The following is a 7,085-nucleotide window of genomic DNA, read 5'->3' as shown; positions in this document are numbered from 1 at the left end:
CTCTCAACCATATCTCTCTCTCTCGTTACTTCCAAAACCAAGCTTCTTCCTTATTTTATTTATTTATTTTTCTTTTATTTCAGATTTCGAAAACATTATCTCATCAATTTACTTTTCTCAATTTCTAATTTCCAACTCTAATTCTCCTTTTCTCCTTCTTTCCTATCGATGGCCATGGCAACTCATCAACCCTAGAAAACATTCGAAGAATCTCAAACCCTTCAATCGAAAATTAGTTTGCGTCATGGGTGACGAACTGAAATCCAGGATTCGCAAGGCCTCCACTCAAAAAACCGGTAAGTTCCTCAATATATATCTATGTATTGTTAAAGATCCAAGATCAAAGCTTACTCATCTTCCTTTATCGATCTATTTAATTATTTTTCTTGAACAGAGGAGATTTAGAGAGTTAGGTGACGTAGTAGAGGAGACGTAAAATCCGACGGAACAACTCAGGTGACTAAAGCAATTAATCCATGAGGTTCAAATTGAGACTTAAGATGAGAGCGGCGAGCTTTCGAAGCTTGAGCAGAGATCTGGGCATTGTGGTGGAGACGCAGAGGAGATGTGAGTTCCGACCAGATTAATTCCAGTGACTAAGACAGTGAAGGCGGTGGTAGAATACAATGATGGTGGACACGGTGACAAGGTTCAGTCCCGTGGAAAAAGTGGTCGTGGTGGTTGATGACGTGGTGGTCGTGGATACGACAATGGAGGTGGTTGTGGATATGAAGAGGCTGTGGTTGAAAGACGTGAGGGTGGGGAATAAGGAGGTGAAGGGCTTGGTGGAGCCTCCACCGTGGAGGTGGTCCTGGATACCACAATGGAGGTGGTTGTGGATTTTGATGTTCTTATGGATGGTTCCTAGCTTTCTGTTTCCAGAATCATTGAACTATTTGATACTAAAGACTTTGCTTATGTTATGACCAAAGTCTCTTTTGGTTTGTCTTTACAGTTATAGCTTCATTTATCTTCCTTTCTCGCCGGTGAGACATCCATGGATTCCTAGCTCAAAATCTTCGTAAAAAATGGCTGCCGGTAACAGAGTCAAGTGTGGTCTCATCCAGAAAGCACGTTGCAAGCTTTCCCTTCTGATCTCCAAGCATCTCTGCTCATGAACAACCGAAGAAATTTACAGCTAACAGTAACATATCTTTCTTTCTCTATCTCTTATCTGATTTTTTATTTTTTATTTTTTATTTGATTTATTTTGAGATTTGTGCTTAGTTTATATTGGTCTATCCAATTTTTTTCGCTGATTTTGGGCTCATTACCAAGGAACTATGTTGATGTAGCTTTGTAGCAGTATAGAGTGCTTGAATATATAGTTTTTCCATTTGGTTACTGCATTAGCGTACCCTATGTTTTTTTACTTAAACGAAATGTTTGATTTCGACATGGAAGCATGTGTTTACGGATGAGAGTGGTTCATATTTGGTGTTAACAATATGAAAATCTTGTCCACGAAAACACATCCATAAATCTTAACCCGTGAAACTTCATCCAAAAAACATATTCTAATTTGAGTTTGTACACAATTTTTCTAGTCCATATTTTTTGTTTTATTGGATGCCTTCCACAACATTTTGTTTCCAAATCATGTCCACAAAAACATATTACTAAAACAAAAAAACTTTGATTTATCTCTAATTTGAGTTTGTACACAACTTTACTATCCACATAACTCTAATCAACAAAACTCGTTCAATTTAAATTCACCTTCCACAAAATAATCTCTACCATGTTCCTGCCATCCACCATATAATCTATGACCACATTTTTATTGTCCACATCGTTTTCTGGCATGTCCACATTTTTTTTCTTGTCCATGTCCACACATTCTATTATATGCAAATTAAAAAATATATATATGAAAATGGATCTTAAAAGATAGAGAATTTCATATCTAATTTATTGTGATAATTATAATTATTTTATATATCTTAAATTTAGAGATAAAACATAATAAAAACATAAGATGGAATAAAAAGCAATAATGAAAAATATAGAATAACATTAAAAAACTAAGTATACTCAAACCAATTTATATACGCTCAGACCAAAGTACATTTTTGTTTTTTTCAGCAGGGACATTCTTACAAATACCTTACCAAAACAAAAGGGTATGTGTGTAAAAACACTAGAGAGGGAAGAGGTGAAAAGTGTCTCTCAAGTGGGAAGTGTCTTATGTTGTCAAAAAAAAGAAAAATGTGTCTTTTTGAGTAATCAACTCTTTATTGATAGGTGCCAAATTGCGTGAATGTTAAAGAAAATGAAAATTATAAACTAAAATAAAGAAAGACCAAACTGCATGTACGTTAAAAAAATGAAAACATGTATTGTAAAAAGACCATAAACGCATTTTAATAAAGATGTGGAATTATTGTTCATCCAATGGGGTTGCATCTTTCCACATGACCCAATCTCTCAAATAATATTTCAAAATCATATTAAGATTTCCATCGAATTCCAGGGGCCTTCTTGTTTTCGCACAAACCCCTTACAGTCGTTTCTATAGCCTTCTGTTTCTGTCAACTACTATTCCACTCTTTTGACCATATGCAACATGCGTGGATGAGACATTTATCTTTTCTTCAAAGTTAATAATTTTATAAATTTAGCCCAATTATGGGAATGTGATTTTGATTACAAAACGACTCGATCAAATATACCCATTTTTTATATTTCCTAAATAACTTTGTTAAATCCATCACCCGGCATATTCTGGTATATAATCATCATGTATTATTCGCCTTTCTCAACTTTCGACGAGAAGCACATAGAGGTGGTATTCACTTTATTTACTCAAATGCTAATATTTCACATCTCTTTTAGAATAGCTAGTTCCAGTGTCGGTCCGGACATTCGTGGCTCCTAAAGCACATTGCCAATATGCTGTCCCTAACTATAATTTTTTTAAAATAATGTAAAATGTTATTAAGTTTAATTTGTGGGCGTACTGGTCACATAGTCCTCAAATGCTACAACAGGTTTGACAATAACTATCAAAGTCCAGCAGCATTCAACTCTATGCATACTACTGATGAGTCTGAAAGGGATTGGTACCCTAATTCTGGTGCTACAGAACACGTCACGGCCTCACCTCAGAAACCTTCAGACTGCTCAACCATATGAAGATAATGATACTGTGATGGTTGGTGATGGGGCATATCTGCCTATTACTCATGTTGGAGCCTCAAACGTCACTTCTTCCACATGTAACATTCCTTTAAATGAAGTATTGGTTTGTCCTGATATAAAGAAGTCTTTAATCTCTGTTTCGAAACTGTGTGAAGACTATCCGTGTGGTGTCTATTTTGATGTTCACTCTGTATATGTGATTGATCTGACAAATCAGAAAGTGGTTCTAAAGGGGCTAAGGGATAAAGGTCTTTACATGCTGAAGAACAAAAAGTTTGAAGTACTATTCTCCAATCGTCAAGTTGCAGCGACTGAAGCAGTTTGGCATTGGCGTCTTGGTCACTCAAACTCTAGTACGCTTCAGCATCTACATACCAGCAAGGACATTACTATTAATAAGAGCAGAATCACCCCTTATATGAGCCTTGCCAGATGAAGAAGAGTAGTTGTCTAATGTTTTCTTCGTCTAGTTCATCTGTTTCAGCACCTCTAGCTTGCATACATAGTGATCTTTGGGGCCCCTCCCGGTTGTTTCGAATCAATGGTTTAGATACTATGTCATCTTTGCTGATGAGTATAGTAGGTACACTTGATTATATCCGTTAAAAAATAAAACAAAGTTTTTCTCAGTCTTTGTTGCGTTTCAAAACCTTGTGGAGAATCAACTAAATGCCAAAATCAAGATTTTTCAATCTGATGGATGAGGAGAGTTTATGAGCAGACAGTTCAAAGATCACTTGACAAGCTACGGCATCCAACACAGAATATTTTGTCCACATACCTCAGAGAAAAATGGGATGGCAGAACATAAGCATATGCATATCACAGAGCTTGGCTTACCTATGATGTTTGATAGTCACTTGCCTCTAAATTTTTGGGTTGAAGCATTCTTTGCAGCATCCTACATTGGTAATCATCTTCCGTCTGTACAAAATAACAAGTCTAATCAAGTGGAATTGCTACTACAACAGAAGCCAGAATACTCTCACATGCGTGTTCTAGGCTCTGCTTGCTACCCTTACTTGAGACCTGTTGCAGATCACAAGATGGAGCATCGATCTCTCCAATGTGTCTTCCTTGAATACAGTCCGCAATACAAGGGTTACAAATGCTTATATCCTCCTACATGCAAGGTATATATCTCAAGATATGTTGTGGTTGATGAAGAAGTATTTCCATTCAAAGATGCCTACAAACAGTCCGTGCCTCGCTATGAGTCTACTTTGCTTAAAGGTTGGCAAAGTGTTACTGCACCACCAGAGGCACCTCAACCGTCTCAGGTGATGAGGATACTTCAGCCTCCTATCCAAACTGAAGAAACTCCTCTGCAACCTGAGATCCACCAGCAAATCTCACCTCCTCCTTCCCCTATTCCATCGCCCCAAGAAGAAGTTCACGAAGTTCCCGTGGTTAACACGCATCCAATGAGAACTAGTGGAAAGTCTAGAATACAAAGACCAAACACGAGATATGCTCTTCTGACGTCAACACGGCAACATAGACTCCCACAAAATATAAGAGAGGCGATGGAACATCCATAATGGAACTTTGCGGTCAGTGAAGAGATCATAAAGATTCACACTCTGTATACTTGGACGCTTGTTCCTCCTACTCCAGACATGAATCTGATTAGCAACCGTTGGGGGTATACTGAGAAACTGAATCTTGATGGTACAGTCCGTAAAAGAAGAGCACGGTTGGTAGCCAGAGGGTGTGGGTAGGAAGAAGGAATAGACTACCTAGAGACGTTTAGTCCAGTTGTGCGTAAGGCTACTATCAGCCTTCTTCTCAATATAGCTATTGCAAAGGAGTGGCTCATTAGACAACTTGATGTTGCTATGCATTTCTTCACTAAGAAGTACAAGAGCCAGTTTTTATGCAGCAGGCAGAGGGTTTTGTGGATACAAACAAACCTGATCACATGTGTCGGTTGACTAAAGCTCTGTATGGCCTCAAGCAGGTTCCACGTGCGTGGTTTGACACGTTCAGTCAGTTCCTGATAGAGTTTGGCTTCAGCTGCAGCAAGTCAGACCCGTTTTTGTTCACGTATCATCACAACAGCATACTCTGGTGCTTTTTCTGTATGTTGATGACATACTTCTTACAGGCAGTGATACTACCTTTCCGAATGACTTGCTGCAAACGCTCAACAAAAGGCTTGACATGAAAGATCTGGGCCCTCCTAGCTGCTTCTTGGGAATTAAGATAGACGCGAACAGTGGTGGAATGTTTTTACATCAAACAAGCTATGCAAAGGAAATTCTACAATGAGTGAATGTAACCCTGTTGCTACACCTCTTCCGCTGAGACCAGAGTATGATGAATCTGCTCTCTTTGCTGAGCTAACTTATTTCAGAAGTGTTGCAGGGAAGCTGCAGTACCTTACAATCACAAGACCAGATATCCAATATGCAGTGAATTTTGTTTGTCAAAGGATGGACGCTCCCACCAATGCAGACTTTGGCTTCCTCAAAAGGATCTTGCAGTATATTAAAGGTACTGTAAGCTTGGATCTTCATCTTCGAAAGGATGCAGCTCTGAAACTCTCAGCTTAATGTGACAGCGACTGGGTATGATGTAAGGAGACTAGAAGGTCTACAACAGGGTTCTGAACTCTGCTTGGTCCAAACATCTTAGCATGGTCAGCAATAAGGCAACTGATGGTGTCTAGGTCGTCTACAGAAGCGCAGTATAGAGCTCTTGGTGCAACTGCACAGGAGATAACATGGATATCATTTTTGCTTCGTGACATTGGTGTACAACAGCCTCAGTCGACAATGCTTCTATTTGATAATCTGTCAGTAGTTTACTCAAGTACAAATCCGGCAATGCACAAGAGATCCAAGCATTTTGACACGAATTATCACTATATTAGGGAGCAGGTGGCATTGGGCTTGATTGAGATACAGCACATTCCAGCAACACTTCAAATGGCTGATATCTTCACAAAATAATTACCGAGAAGAACGTTTGAAGAGTTGACAAGCAAACTTGGTGTTGGTGTTGCCCCCACCACCAAGTCACACACGAGGCCCACATTACAGCTGATATAGTGAAGCCCAAGAAGACTTATACTCAAGCTGGATGTACAGCAAAGCAAGGCACGCTCCTCCCAGACTTTTTTGAGATAATCTTGTCAAGCTGGTGCGATAAGTAAAAAGTAGTGTAACAGCTGTGTTAATAAGGTTGAGAAGAGATCTAGATTGTTCCTAAGATCGTTATATATATCTTGTAATCACCATAGGTGAAGCTGTGCCTTTGAGATAATAAAACAACATCAAAGTTCATATTTTTTCTCTGTATTTCACAGTTTCTTCTTCAGGTCCTATGCATAGTTTCGGATATGGTGCTTCACTGAATCCGCCTTCTTGCTCGATACAAGGACACTAGATTTCTCTTCTTCAGTGGAGGTGAGCTGACTTAACAACTATGCTGTCTTGCGATGTAATGGGAGATATAGGATTGCCCCAGTTCCATATCGTCTCCTATCTTGCGATGTGGTCGTCTTTTCTGTTGTCCGGTTATCGAGATAGTCCGAAAGTCATCCGTTCTGTGTGGGCTTGTTGCTAGTTTGGGATTGGTTTTCACCCGGTTTAATCTTATGCCTTTTATTTTTGGTTTGATTTTGTGTTTAGTTTAATTTTTGCATACTGCTAATAGTTATCTGTGTATCTTCTGTCATAAACTTAAAAGGGTAATAATATAATATTTTTATCAAAAGAAAAAATATATTCAACTCCAATTTCAAAGAGTGATAATTTTGGATATTATGCTACTTTCTATTGTTTAAAAAAAGATTGATTGCTATCGATAATAAATCTGGAAATTCAGTTTATTTTGTTTTTGGCTATTTTGATTTATAAAAAGTGTTAATAAACTGAACTGATACTCCTATTTAACCTTTTGTTAATTCAGTTTATAAAAAATCGAAATACATCAAATAA

The 7,085-nt window shown here is 38.2% G+C and overlaps 1 long non-coding RNA gene across 1 annotated transcript; it reads left to right on the top strand.

Moving 5' to 3' along the window:
- Positions 1-1,323, top strand: LOC130512842 (uncharacterized). Its single transcript, XR_008946448.1, has 2 exons — positions 1-296; positions 395-1,323. It is a non-coding gene; the product is annotated as an uncharacterized LOC130512842 (long non-coding RNA).
- The last annotated feature ends 5,762 nt before the right edge of the window (positions 1,324-7,085 follow it).

Source organism: Raphanus sativus, chromosome 5, assembly GCF_000801105.2.
Source record: "Raphanus sativus cultivar WK10039 chromosome 5, ASM80110v3, whole genome shotgun sequence".
In the NCBI taxonomy this organism is placed as follows: domain Eukaryota; kingdom Viridiplantae; phylum Streptophyta; class Magnoliopsida; order Brassicales; family Brassicaceae; genus Raphanus; species Raphanus sativus.
This window is presented reverse-complemented; position numbering and strand designations above follow the sequence as displayed.